We start from the raw sequence: 16,882 nt of genomic DNA on the forward strand, positions 1-16,882 counted from the left end.
TTTGATCGCATTTCACAATAAAACATATCGAAAAAAATGTTTATTGTTGATATGTTAATTACAATTGAACTTTTTACAGATCTTTATCATTTTATCTGATTTATTTACGCATACAGTTATAAGTATTATTTATTATACGATATATTCGACTCGATTTGATTGTCTGTATTTTTTTAAAATATATTCATTTGTTTATTTAATATTTACTGTTTTATAAATTTTAATTTTATTTATAGGATGGTGATAAAATCGAAATAAATCTTATTTAATATAATATGAAAGTAGGTACTTATTATTATTATTTCAAAGCGCTATAAATAAAAAGTGCGCAAAAAGTTGTATCCAACAGTTATCTTTAAAAAAGATAACAAAATGTTAAGGATCTTAATTAGTTTTATTAAAACATATGAGTAACATAATATATGAGTGAACAGATAAAACTATATCACCACATATTTTACAAAATCATATAACAAATCGAATTCGCCACAATTATTTTATACGTACATACAAACAAGCAGGCACCACCAGTACACCACTAACAAGGATCTGAAAATAAAAAAAATTGAACATCAGTTATATATATGTGTGTAACGTTATCTTATAATAGAAATAAACACATCGACAATTACACTCAAATAGAAAGTCGACGTCACACATCGACACACGAATAGAATACCTAAAGTAACTTAAATAAAATTGACTGACGATTAATATTGATTAATAAAAATCATACGAATATAAACGTCTAAAAGTATTCATTTAATTTAGTCACTCTCTTGAATATGCATACTATTTTAAACGATCATTAAATTTAAGATTAATATTTTTAAGGACTATTTAAAAATAACTTTTATAAACACCGTTTAGAGAAATATTGCTTTTGTCCTCTTCTTTCGAATGTTAAATCGTTGTGAACAGGAAAGAAAGAAAACATTATTTGACTAAGACACTAAATTAACTTTATAAGTAAGGCCTTAATTAATTACATTCAAAAGCTTTTATGCGAACGTTATTAACTCTTTGTTTCAGATAAAAAATGCATTAAGAATTATACAGCGGAAGTGACATGTTCAATGCCTTTTTAAGCTAAAAGAAATTTATCCCATGGGAACATATGCTTCACATAATTTATTCACGTATATTAATCTTAGATAACATCTGAGCAAACGCAATGCAAAATACGCGAAATCAAGATGCTGGGACGCGCTTATTTACAAACTTCGCAATTAAACCAGGTTATTTATGGTTGTCACCGAAAATACTGTAACAAAATTCGTGAAACATACAGACATCAGTCTCGCCGACGCAGAGGAATTACTCACCGGCTGTCGCGGCAGGTTATTCAAGTTCGTTTCCCTCCCGGACGCCAAACGAGTATGTTTAGGAGCCCGCATCTTGGTGCAAAAACGGCTTATCGCTTCATATCATCAATGGGGGTGATTGTCATGTTTACTTTTTAACGTATATTACTTATTTCAGTTTAAATTTATCTGTAGATAATAAAAACGTAGTGTTCTGAGTCCTTATTTAATTATATTAGTTATTTTTACATTAGGATTACTCATTAAAAAGTTTAAGAAAATGTAGGTATTAGTGACATTGAATCAAGTGTTTCAATTTTCTACACACATAAATTTAACTCGCTATGTCAGGCATACAATTTTTAATCTAGAAAGATACGATTTTTCATTGATTCGTTTTTATCGATTTGACATACGTCACTAGTGTAAACAAGTGACATATGATGACGTCATTGTATGAAAGGATTTCAGAATATTTTTAAGGTTATTTATATTCGATTTAACATCAAATATTGATACGAATACAATTTATAATATACTGAACCTAAATTCATTGAAGTTAAAACAACATTTATGGCTTGTAACTTGCAGTTTTCATAAATCATTTGTGCAAGACCCGGGGAGCTCTTTAAGTTATTAAATCGATAACAATCGCCTGATTTATCAATTAAGTTAACGTTGATAAAACGGTTAATCATCTCCGTGATTTTTTATTTGGAAATTGATTCAATGAAACATAAATATTAATTAACAGTAAAAAAATGTTAAGGGTAAGTGTTGATACAAAAATTCTCAGAAAATTTATCAAATAATATTTTTACGTATATAATTATTCTATACGTGTTCACTGAACGTCTCCGAAACGATCGGACCGATTTTGACAATATTTATTATGTTTGTTTGAATCTGTGTAATTTTTTCCTGGTAGGTGTCGATGCGTTTGGATTCAAGAACTTAAATATAAAATAAAATAAAATCTTTAGGCAGTTAATTATATTTATCTTATATAAAATTTAACATACTAAATCAAGATACATAATTTAATTAGTTGTATGTATGTTACTCGTACGAATGTATCGACTCTTATCTATAATACTAACTGGATAGTAACCCCGACTCACGTCAAATTTATTTTACCCGTATCTCGTAATTTCCCCTAAATCCCATAACTTAAATGCATATCTAGCCCCAAGATATCTCTATGTCAAATTTCAATACGATCGATATAGAAATTTAGTTGTGATGTGCAAACAAATAAATTAAATTATATTTGTGTTTATAATTTTAGTCTGAAGATATGAAGCAACTTTGTTTTAACAAAGCGACGGTCAGTTTATTTGTGACAGTTTTGTACGCCTTCCACCTACATATAGTTTGTTACCACCCACGTGCCGTCTTAAAATATTATTTAACACTTTTAATAGTCATCGACTACAAAGATATAAATAATACAAAATGAATGTCACGTTTTGACAGCCATTACAAATTAATTAACTCGAGTTTCAATAGCTTTTGATTCTAATTTTTACATTATAATTTTATAAATATACACAGTAATTTTATTTAAATAACAAACTGGTTTTGTATAAAAATCTATTTTTAAAATATATTTGTCACTAGATTATAATAAAATGCCTTAGTCAAAATAAATTAGAGAATATACACATATGCTTGATAAATATAACCACGAAGAGACAGTTTATATTTCGAATTTGGAACGATTTTTTTACTGTTGAAAATATATATCATTATATTTTTTTTAAAACAAGCACAGATTATCAAATTAAAACTGAGTTACAGACGAGCAATACAAACAATAATAAAAATTACAGCAATAAAGCAAACGGAGCGTCGTGCATTAAGAGTTACAATGAATTTGAACACATTTAGATTTTGAAAAATACATTCCCAAAACCATATTTAACGACCATTTTGAGTTCTATTGTGAATGTCATAAAGGTGTTTATTGTATGATGGTTCGTAGCCGTTAATTGTTGTAAGGCGTGAGAATCATGGTCAAATACCGCATTACGGATTCTCTACAGCACATCAAAATGATGTATTCCTGTTTCAACTAAACATGTACTGTTACTTAATGTCTTGAACTATTCCGGTTTAATGCATTAAGAGAATACCGTCATAATTTTATTATTTATTCCTCTTTCGTATATTTAAAGTTTAAATTATAACCAGAACTACTTTCTCCGTCATATTATTAGTTTGCAAAATGTTTATCTTCTTTGAGACAAATCGTATTAATGTATAAAGGAGTCATTAGCATTTTGTAAGGAAGTCTAAATAGAAAACACGATATTTCCAATTGCATTACTAAAACAGCAGGCTAAAACACAGCTACAAGTTTCCTTATCATTACGGACCCGTTATCAATACCCGTAATTACTGATAATGGAACACAGGCTAAGAAAGCCCGCATCCGTTCGGAAGCCGGGCCCCAGGATAGTATTATTTCACACCAGTCCGACTGCTTCTAGAACTCATTTCCGAACCGCATTGCTATCATCGGACTCGTTGGAAAACTAATGACAGATTTCCTGACAGGATACCGCGGTGCTATTACAACGGGGATTATGTGACAGTGTGTCAAGCAATTAAAATTATCGCGAAGGCTCATACTGAAGGATAAGATTGACTTATTTATTGATTTCCGAACGTGTCTCCAATGTAGTTTACACGGAAGATTTCATTTCCTATGTTTACAGTAATATTCATGTACGTAGTTAATTTGTATTTAATGATTAAAATAATATTCAAACCACTATATTTGTCATCAGAATAAGAATTTAAAAATATTGTCTTAATCTTTTTTTCCGATTTTCTTTTTTTTGTTGTTGTCATTGTTTTTTATTCGCCATTTTGATGAATAAACTATCAGGCACGAAAAAAAAATCAGAATAAGATTTTGAAGAAAAAATAATTCAAAATATATAACTAACAAATTCACAAAAATTATTAACATATTTTCCTTCCCTTTTCCAATGCAAACAATCAAATCTGATAAAAGATGGAGAGTGGGTTCTATTTGATATACGCAGACGATGACGAATGAATACAAAAAGAGAATGCTTCAAAATTAACGATCGAGTGTTGCTATCAATTTTCTCGCCTGTATCAAAGGTCAGGTCAATCAAATAAAAAGCCGTGAGCACAAGCAATTACTGCCCACACGAGGCATTTGTTAAGGAAACATTTAACGTACAAAATTATCCCGCGAAGAAAAATATAATGCTCATTTAATATGGTCTAAAATACTTCATGATATGATATTAATATTTTTATACTTAGTAAGGTTTAATATATGATACAAACTAATTATATGAGATATAACTTGCATAATCATGTGGCCATTACGGTACGCCTGCCAGATGTAAAACATGGAAATAAATGTTTACTGAAAGATTTTATGGTAAAATAAAACTAATAAATAAATATGGAATGAGGTTAATAAAAATATAGGGTTTCGTTAATAGAATTAATATATTTTCTTATTAAAAAAATAGTTGCAACTAAATTTAAGTACCAAGCACCACAATGATGTTCAGAGCAGCAGAAGACTCCAGAAGACAGAATCATGCCGTTTCCCGTCACGGCTTACGAGTCGATCCTAACTCCAAAGTAGACCAATAGATGTTTCACGTCAAAAATAATAATCATCAAAATTGATACATAATCAGCGAAGAAAAGCAGCTTCTAGCTTTACACGTATTACCCATATCGCGTCCTTCGAGACTCGTGACGTCACACCGGTAATCCTTCGTGTTCCTTTTTACAATTCCAAAGTTAAACAACTTCGTACTTATTACAAGATGTACAAATAATTCGTTCATTATATCTATATATCATTATTACTGTTATTATTGCAGAAATGTTTTTTTGTGCAACAGGAAAATTTCTTGCTGAGACATAAATTTGATAAAGATAAAGAATTCGAATTTTAATTTAGAGCCCAACGTCGTGTACCCACAATGATACCGATTTTAAGATTCACACACACTTCTGCAATCCTGTTGTGTGTAACTGATTATTTCGGGAGTATCACAAGAGCAAAATAAGATAAATAATATCCAAGGACCAAGACAACTGCAATGATGGACGTCAATCGAAACTTTATGTGACGTATGAGGTGACGTTACATTACACGTTTAAAACAATTTAGATTAAAATGAATGTTTGAATTATTTATTAATATTTTATAAACTTTTTATAACAACAAATAATGTATTTGATGTGAAACATTCGTATCGCAATATTCATTAAAACTTATATTTTAAAAACTACAAGCTTTTGAAAAATGTATATAAAGAAATAACTTAATGATAACCTTTTTTTGGAACTGTCATTTCGACAAAAGCCGAAGAACTAAATTCCAGTTAGAATTACGGATAGTAATATGACTCTGTTAATTCCACTGCTGGGATTAATCCGTCTACTACTACACACTTGACCGAGTTTGAACGCACATTCTCGCATTTAATTTCACCCAACTGAGCCTGTAAATCCCTATTGCAGTCATGTTAAAATTAATCAAATTTTGAGTTAACTAGGCAAATTATCAAGTCATCAAGAGCATTCGATTACCGACGTGTTTATATACGAGCTAAAGGTCCATTTTGTTGTCTCAAATGTGTTGAAAATATCATGACCACAGGTAATGAATATATAATGAATAAATAGCCCCAGTGGAATAGATAAATAGATGTAAAGTACGTTTCTTTGCATTTTAACTCTTGTTTTAACGATCATAAAAAATGATTCGTGCGGCTAATGAAGACTTCAATTGAGCCCCGGGCGTAAATTCTGTATGTAATTATCACCCATTTATTGGATATTTTATGTTAAAGATCAACATTATACTGTCCCTTATATTATAACGTCATAAGGGAAATGAGAAATGGCTCATAAACATATTTTAGTTTCATAACTTGAATTCATTTAGTCATATTTATTCTATGCAAGTTATCTTGAAAGTGAATAGTTTTATTACGGTTTTATAGCATGTAGAATTGAGACAGTCCTTATACAAACTTTAATTATTAGGTATTAAGAGGTTTTCTATAAGTTACGCGGTGTATAAAGTAATGGATAAATAAATAAAAAGAAAAATGAGAATAAATCTTAGGCTGAACGATTTTTTCAGATGTTTATTTTCAATTTAAAAAGTCAGACAATATTATTATTTACGCATTTTAATAGCAACGCAACCTACCGGGTCCCAACTTAACCTTCTAAGTTCATCGAAACAAAAAAAAATCGATGCAACCGTTTAGGAGTGCTAGAGAGCTAAGAGCTACGTTGAATACTTCATCAAAGCTTTATCATAGATCAATAGTTTAAGAAGGCAAACATATTTTTTTATTTATAAAGATATTATATAACGGAAAATTAATATACATATTAATAGCCCATAACATCTAATGAGTAGACTTGAAACGCTTAATTAATCTATAATCGCCATTGTGATCAAAAATCCTATTAACAATTAACAATGTAATATTGTTAAAGATTTGAGCCGTAAGCAAAGTATCAGTGCAAATGAATAACCATCCGTCCAAGTTACATTTGTAAATGAAAACGTTAATAGATACTACGAAGTATCAATTTAGAAGACACATTTGAAACGACTAACTAGCGGCTAAGAGATTATTACTTCGAAAAGCGAAGTTTCGATCATTAGACATCGGCTAATTGTCGGCTATTACGGTTTATCAGGCTCATGAAGAAAGTCCACTCGGCCTGAAGGCATCCTCGCCTCGAATAGCCGAAGGGTCCTCGTCGGTAATTTATTACAAAGTAAGCAAATAATCTAATATTAGTCAAAGTGGTTTTAGATTTATCTAACATTTACGTCAAATTCTGTCTCATAATAAATGTTTGCATTCGTTTCCGCTAACGAAAACTTGAATGAAAATTACATAAAGATTTTTCCAAGTAAAAATAAAGGTAATCTATTACTAGTGCCCAACCGCGACCTCGCTCGCTTTTTAAGCTTTAGTCGTCAGGCGTTGATATAAAAAGCCTTTGTCCTTCATTGAAATTCATACAAAATTTCATCAAATTCGGTTCAATGATTTGGCAATGACAGACAGGAAAGTTACTTTCGCATTTATAATATCAGTATAGACTGGATCAAATTTTAACAGATAACAAAAAGATTAATTTTCTTCGTATCGAGAACCTTCTTTGTTTTATCTGTTAAAACATATAGAAAATTGTGCGTTCGAAAATTAAAATTCAATATTATTATAAGTACGTATATTTAAAAATATGTTATCAATAATAAAACATGCTCTATTAGGGTCTTTACAACGTAAATTACTGTTCAACAGTAGCTATTAGGTAGCCTTTAGTCAAATGACTCGGTAGTTGATTCCAGGAACAAAATTATCGACGGCTCTTTGTTCATGCTTACAAGCAGCGGCAAGTTCCCACGTGTTCACACTTCTGGGTCGCGAACTCGAAATAATAAACAATAACTGTTGCTTTGATAATACTTGTAAAACTTCTTCTACAATATTATTATAAAGAGGAACAATTTATTTGTTTGTATGTAGAAGGTATTATTTGTTTGAGAGCCGAGATGGCCCAGTGGTTAGAACGCGTGCATCTTAATCGATGATTTCGGGTTCAAACACAGGCAGGCACCACTGAATTTTCATGAGCTTAATTTGTGTTTATAATTCATCTCGTGCTCGGCGGTAAAGGAAAACATCGTGAGGAAACCTGCGTGTGTCTAATTTCAACGAAATTCTGCCACATGTGTATTCCGCCAACCCGCATTGGAGCAGCGTGGTGGAATATGCTCCAAACCTTCTCCTCAAAGGGAGAGGAGGCCTTTAGCCCAGCAGTGAGAAAATTTACAGGCTGCTAATGCTAATGCTAATATAGAAGGCAATGGGCGGAACTAAAGATATAATTAAAAAAAAATCACAGGTAGAACCTACGCATAATTTAAATTATATCTCTATCATACCATTTCTTTATTAATAAAGTGCACCCATGCAGAGCCGGGGTAGATCGTTTGTATATGATAATTATTCCTCTATTCTCCATATACGCGTAAAGTTGTTGGATATCGCGTCTAGTGATAATACTTTGCATAATTTTGGTCGTGTATCTTCAAGCAACATACTCCTCTAATAAATGAGATAAGATTACGATTTTCGATTGATGGTGATAATGATGATTTTATTTAATTTTTTTAAAAATAATTCTGTTCTTAAGATTGTTAAAACTCTAATGAACAAATTATTATAGTGTTGCATTAACAGATCATTTCTTTATAAAATTAAAGGACAAAGTGTTAACTGTAAACCTTAAACTTTTAACTCGTTAAAACTTTGCTAATGGCCGCTTTCCATATATAGCTACAAAGGACAATCCGTTAACGCGTTTCAAAGACGGCTCACCGAATGCCGTCACGTCTCGTTCAAGTTACAACCCGGCACGTTCCCGTTGCGCCGACGTCCACTCGTGATTAAGATATGGGATTTATTTATCCCACTTACATGCATTACTCTCGGTATAATTAGAATCGAATTTACTTAAGACGTAGGGCTTTATAAGTTGGCTGGCCAGTAAAAGTAAATTCTCCTTATATACGAATGCTTAGAACGAATCGTTAGCGCGATTTGTGACACCGCAGGACAAATACACTCACGTCTCGTTTAAGGACAGCGTGGCACGTTCCGTTGCGAGGACGACTCGTGATTAAGATATAGACAGATATAAAATGGATTTATTTACTTTCATGGGTTTAAGTATTACTCGACTTTGATCAACTAGCTATAACTTCTTCTTTATTTTTTTTAAAGGTTTACGTAGCTAATTGTGGTGATTTATGCATTATACAACGCTTGAATAACACGCAGGTGTTTAAAGTTTGAACGCAACAATTTTACCTAATAACCTATTGTAAAAGACATATAGTTCTGTTGTTCTTGAACATCAAGTTTATGCCGAATATCATAATGGAATTAATAATCTATGCGTTACTTACGAAAACTATTCCAAGTTAAAAAAAACTCAGAGCGTAAACTTCATTTTTTATGGCCACACTAGTGGTCAATACGAATATAATATATTGCTTACAAATGAAAAGAAATACTATAATCACATACTCATAATAGCATACGGGACCGACCTTGACCTAACTAGTTGATCCCGCCCAACCGGTCTGTATGTCTTTACAAATCAAAAATCAAAATAAACATCTGTGTATTCAAAATAGCTTTAGCAATCGCATAAAAATACTGGTCTGTCATATTATCATAGTTAAATATTTCATTTATACAATTGTACAGAAAATATACAAACATAAACGTCATAGATACGAATCATTTACAACTATTACCATGTATTAAATACTAGTAGTAGAAGTATGTGCGTAATGAAGACACAAACAACGAATGAAACTAGAAATAGAGGTTCCATTCCGCATTGAGTAAGAGAAGCTATGACCGAATGTTTATTGTCACGGCCGGTATACGGATGCCAGAGCATTTAATATGCCACTTGGCTGCACGGAAATTTGAAAGTACTTTTTTTTTTAAATATTAATGCAAAGGCAAATCTGTCTAAGAATAAATTCTTAATTCGTTTAAGAATAAATTCGTACAAAGATATTGTCTTTGTTTTTTAACGTTGTCGATGTGTTGTCAACCATAAGTTCAAATTTTTACATCATTTGTGATTATAATTACAACGCACTCAGATTTTGGTTACTATGTGGTTATTGTGTAAAAATATAAATATATTTAACGTAACGTTCAGCAGTAACTGATTTATATACATATTTCCCCTTCACGAGAAATTATGTCGTAGTTTGCTTGTCTGTGCTCCTGTTGGACTTAATTGTAAATATAATAAGGAATGCGTAGTGACACACGTCCCAATTATATAATATAATGAGGACTTAAAAATAGACGTAAAATCTTTGCAAACATAAGTACCTCCCAGTTAGTAAATTTGCATACAAATTTAAGGTAAGGAGTGTAAAATTCTGAACAAATACCTCCTCGGCTGTAACGACAACTCACTTAGAGTCTGTTACAGATATAGTTATTTTATTGTTCATATCCCACTTCTGGGACAGTGGGTTCGATAAGGCCGAGGCCATAAAATAGTAGTTAGATATTTATCGCTATGGTAGGGCATACGGATGCCAGCACGCTTAATATTCCAGTTGCATATATAATGGACTCCGTGCCAATTTGCATAGTAACTGTAACAATACTATATCCGCAATTCAAAGCCGAAGTTTTCATAAAGTACACGGATGTGACCCTTGCATTCTGAGCTTGTATTTATCTCTACAAGTTACGGAACTATCTAGAAGGATTATGCTTCTATCCTGTTCGAATGGTATTTTTAAGATGCAAACACATTTGTCAATTATGATGTCGTTAGATTCGTATAAGTTCATATATCATAATTTATTTAACGTCATCGACAAGTAATATGGCGAATGGTAAACAACTTGGATTCCGTTTATTTTTTTTTTAATTTTTGTTCGTTTTTTTTTTTAATGTGTGTATGGAATCTTTATTTATTATTTAAACAATTCTGTCACACCATCACCGACAAGATTTTTCTTACATTTTCGCTTGTTCAATTAATTTATTATTCATTAAACAATAACTTCTAATAAAAAATAAAACCAAATCCTATTTATTAGTAATTAATAAAATTATAATGAACATGAACATTTTGATTTATTATGCAATTCGCTAGTAAAGATTTGTAAATGTGGTGCCAAATGCCAAAATTTTTGGTTTAATATAAATTAATACTAACATCCCATAAACAATGAGTTAACAGTATCTATGCTACTGGAAATATTGTATACTTAACTTTTAATTGATATTTCAATAATTGATTTTAGTTTTGAAATCGCAACGAACATATTTACATTCAATTTAATGCAAATCAAGGTCTTGAACCTTCTCTACAAAGTTTTGATACTCGTCATGCTGTTGCTCAATAAACACCCGAGGAGGTCACAATACGAAACACTAATTACTTTTATCAATCAAACATATCTAATTGTAAATCGTCTTCACACCTACGGTTCTATGATATATTTGAAAGAACACGCACCTACTCGCAAGCAAAGTAAATTATATGTATATTATATTATATAATACAATATCAGTCATTGAAAGGAATTTTATTAGTCAAGAACAAGTTAATTATTACTTTACTTATTTATGTTATGTACGCACTTATACAAGTATTTTTCTTTAACAAACTATCAGAGACGCAATTTATTCACAATTATTTTAATCTTAAAAATCATAATAGTCTGTGGCAGGTCTTTGTTTATGGCACAGACAAATGAAACGTTTGAATAAAGAATACATAATCCCTTCATTCGTTCATTCGTTCACCGAGGAACGTGCATTCGGACGATCAATCACCCGGCTTGAAACCAACGGCCGTAATCTTCCCGAGACCGTGTGAACGCGGTCAAATGTACCCGCGAATGGTCTATATCTTATAGATGCTAGTTTTGCAATCCTATGGGAAATGTTCGAGACACAACATTCGATTTTCGAATATAATTTAATGTCCTTTTGGTTGTCACCGTTGAAATGTTAAGAATTGATTTATATTCGAGTTTCAAATGTAGGTTAGTTAATATAATATTAAATATAATTGTTTAAAAATATAATTACCATAATAGGATTTCATTTTGTTAATTTAAAAGTAAGTTCTATTTCACGTATTACAATATAATTCAAATATGAAATAAAAAATAAACTGAAGATATAATGTACTGTAAAACTATTTTATTATATATTAGATTAGTGAAAAAAATTATAAGCTCAATAATTTCTAGTACAAGAACGAAGACTATACTATTATACTAGCAAAAAATAATACTGTCATATGTACGTATTTTTAATCGAATACAAATTAACAATACCCAAACACAAATGGTTTGATTCCGAGTTTCGACTGCGACATTCGTTCGCTGCTGTCAAAACATCGTGACCAGCTGGTCGGGGCTGAAGTACGGGCGCTGTCGAAGAACCGATATACGATTTGCTAGGCGAGAAAATATTGCCAACTACACGCGAAGAAGTCACGTCCTAGCGACCATTTTGACTCCTAAATGAGTTCGTTCACACCACGAAGTTCACGGTCGGATCTACACTGGTTATAATGCTAATGTATGTACATTGGATGTGGGCAGATACGTAGACAAACACTTGTAATTTGTTATACTTAGCGAAATATGTTTTACTGAACAAGAATCCAATTATTAAAAAAAAAAACTTTAAACATACTATGCATGATTGAGTGGTTTTAAAATCTACGTCAGAGATGACAATAATTTAACAAAAGGCAGTGATGTATTATATGTATGTATATATATTTTAACATTATTATCATTTAAGTAGAATTTTAAAAGTATTTTTTATTACCGGCTTGTATTTGAGTGTATCTTCGTATCGAATTAGCACTTTATATTGTACAGTATTGTTTATTTTTTTTTTATTTTAATCGAGGACCTTCCCTAAATTTCAAGATATGATAGAAAATTTTATCAATATCGGTCCAGCATTATTGTTATTCAAACGTATGAGATAGAAAGAGTTAAGAACGGCACACATTTTTAAGGAATAGGAAGGCAGAAAAATGCGGCACCTTTTGGTCAGTGGTCTATTTTTCAGCCATCGACTTTGTTACCGTATGAAACTTTAACCATTTCTTACATAAACAATACACCATCAGCCTGACTGGATGGACTGAGATGTTATGTCCCTTGTGTCTGTATTTACATAGGCTTACTCACTCTTCGTACCGTAACACAATAATACTATGTTTTGTTTCTTAGCGGTAGGATATATATAATTAGTGGATGGTACCTACTGTAATGGGTCTGCACAAAGCGGTAGGCCTGGTGGTAGGCCACCAAATTGTAGAAGAACTATGTTGATGACGGACTACTGCTACAATCGATATGAAACTTCCATTGTATCAAATTAGGAATAGGCGATGAAATTCGGTCGAACGGTAATTGTTTTTCTGCGAAGACAAGACGCTTAGCTAAAAACACAAGTGCTTTAGCTACTTACATTGGGATCAGAGTAATGTATGTGATGTTGTCCAATATTTATATTTATTTATATTATATTATCATTAAAATATATTTGGGTGTTATAGTTTTAATGTTCAGTCGTTATAACTGTGATTTAAATTTTAAATAAAGAACAAAATTTTCCATATTGCAAACGCAGTGTCGTAAAATCAAAAGCAAACCATCGTTTATACACGGCACACAATCGGGTTAACAAGATATCACGTCATAGAAACGGTGACAAGCCGTTTGTCGGCTTTACACCGACTGAATTTCATTTAAGCGCGTACATAAAGTAGTCACGTGATCCATGAAGTCACGAATGTAATACTAATTTGAGTCAGTACCAATAGTACGTCGATTGCTCCTATTTAAACACCAGCGCTAATCCCACGGGTCTCACGATTTCTTGAGGCGAGCACCAGGAGACACGAGATCTTCCCATTGTGTCTCATTCCCACGGTAAACGCTGAGAGAAATTCTAAACGATTTATTAATATTTTCTTTTAATTGAATAAGCTTTTTATTCTTGGGAAACATTTCTGTTTAAGGACTTTCTTCATTATTAAAATCTCGAAATACAATGTCGAACTCGTTTCTATATAGTTTGTAATCGATATGGATTCTTCGTTAACGGCAACACAAGAGTTTTCAAATAAAAATCGATTGATTTCAAGCCCATTAATAAATAATCGATATTTCCGAGAAACATCACTACTCGGAAATATTTGTTTTTGAACAGACAAGCTTTCTTTTATCTTGACACATGCACGAGTCTTACTGAGTAATAATCGAATTCGATAATTATTTTGAAAAACATTTAATTGAAAAATATCAATAAATCGAGAATACACTCGTTACTAAAACTGGTACTAACATCAACACCCAAATACCGGCGCGACTAAACAATCCGGCGAGTACAAACGACTTTACAGATGTAGGTGTTAAACGTTCTTCAAACTTTAGTGTTAAATAACGTGTTAATATTTTAACAAATTTTAAACTTTATGGTCTAGCAACAAGGATTTTTAAATTTCATGGAAAAAATGTACGTGGATTACACCTATATAGACGATCAATGTTACACTGTTTCGAAGCAAACATTGTCCGATTCATTGTTCAAATAAAATACTTTTGTGACGTTTCTAAAACATACTAGTAAGATGGGCGTACACAATGTGAACTTATGTGTACAGATGAATTCCTTGATGCATTGTGTTGATAAAGCAATATTAAAGTTATACAAAGGTTAAAAAGTTACACAACCGACCTTTCTTTTGTATTTAAAGTATGGCCCAGACATTGTCTTTTGGATAAATATCTTTAATTAATTAAACGTATATCTCGATCTCTGTACTTTTATCTATGTGCGTGTTAAGTTATTACTTTTATCGTAATTTAGATCCTGCATGAGACTCTCGTAAGACATTCATTGACACACGAGAAATAACATTCAAAGTGTTTTTAAAAATAGAATTCAAACTAAAATAAACAAGATTAAAAATAAAATTTTATTGATAATTTGATTGTCATAACTTATTCCATTTTTAAAAGTGTAAACAAAAAAATCTAAACCCTTAATAATGAAAGATACTTACAATTTAATTATTTTGACAGTTCTTTTTTTACCTACAATTCCATAAAAAAAAAGAAAAAAAAATGACAGAGCCATCAGGTTAAGTTGGAAAGCTGTAACGCAGTTGGTGGCACACCCGGCACACCACCTGCGCTCGCACATGTCCCTCCACGTGCCAACCCGTGCCCGTGCACTAACGGAACTTTGCATCTTGACCCGTGGGTGATGTAAAAATAAACGAAAATGGTTTAAACTATACAGCCTTATTAAGAAATTAAATAGATTCTATATATTTTCGAAACGAATATTAATAAATTGTAAATTGAACTGTTTTTATCAACTGAATTACATAGTTATTAAGTGTATAACATTATTTTAGACATTGTCTATGGAGTATAAACAATATTTCAAATATCTTTAATTTTTCAATAAATATATTTTTAAATATTAATATTTCTCTCAACTGCTATTTACGGTGTTTTCAGTGAGAACTCTCTTCGTATCTAACTTTTACGACTTGAAGAATGACTTAAGGTGTTACGCTATTATGATATGTGTATCTTTTAAATAAAATAATAGTTATTATAAATGTTAAATATTTGAATTTCGAATTTGTTCTTGTAGCTACTGTTCAGAGCTGCTAGTTACACGTGTTTGAACGTATAATATATGTACATAGATAAATAATTACCTAAATTTATTTGTTAAAATGTAAAACAATTCTCTGTTTTTCAAATTTCGTAAATCGGAATTCGTCCATTTGAGAGTAACCGTGTGTATTAAAAAAATATTATATGTTTAAAATAGAAATTTTAATTAAAAACATTACACCATTCAAAAGTATTAAAATGTATTCAAAAAAAACTTTAAAGCTTTTTAGAAACAGTTTTACGACCACACATTTAATCACAAGTTAACATAGAGCGTCGGTATATGAAAACTAAGTTCTTAATTTTCCATGATTGAAAAATATTATTAATTTTTATTATAACAATTGTACTAAAACTATTGTTAAATTAATTTTCGTCAATTAGAAATAAAATAACGAAGTGACCTTATTCAGGCCTTTCTTTTGTTTCCGTTTTAAAGTAAATTTTATTTCTTTTAATTGTAATACCAGTAAGATCCGTAGAGTAGCTCTTGATATAAAAATAATTGCATATGTAATTATTTTAACACATACTACATAATTACTTAGAGTTCTGTACAGAGCGACCTGCTTCAAAATTAAGTTACATTAACTAATTCTAAATATCATGGAAATTTTATGTATTTTCAAGAAGAAGAACTCATATAAAAATATCTATGTTCGAAAAAAAAAAATCTATCGTCATTCTCCTAAGCAACGTCATCCCGCTCCCGCTCCTGCGCACGATATTAGACTTCACATCCACGCGTTAACTGACACACATAATAAGTAGGTGCGCCTGCGCAGTGACATGCAGTCTATAAAAACGAGGAAAGTAGCAAAAACGAGCCTGACAACTGGATAGTCCACCTGTTTTATCCACTCGCTAATTTATTGTATAGGAATTCTGTTGTGACATTCGTATTTCGGTTTGGTTGGCATGTACATAGATTATTATTTTTGAGTTTTAATATTATATCTAGTATAATAATAGGAAGTTTTATGCGTGTTTATATGTCACGATAGTCAAAATTATATACACGCTAGTAAAATAAGTGTAATCCACATATAGTTTACTATTTAATCTACTTACTATATTCGAATTTTTTAATAAAAATAAAGTTTCATATATATATAAAACTTTCTTTAATATCTAAAATATAATTGTCGAGAATTAAAATCTAAATTCAAATAATTTATGTAACTTTTAGTGTCAATTTAATATATGTATTCCAAGTTCCATTTATCAGATTTTTTGATAAGACACTAAAATA

Source organism: Vanessa atalanta, chromosome 3 (assembly GCF_905147765.1).
Source record: "Vanessa atalanta chromosome 3, ilVanAtal1.2, whole genome shotgun sequence".
In the NCBI taxonomy this organism is placed as follows: Eukaryota; Metazoa; Arthropoda; class Insecta; order Lepidoptera; family Nymphalidae; genus Vanessa; species Vanessa atalanta.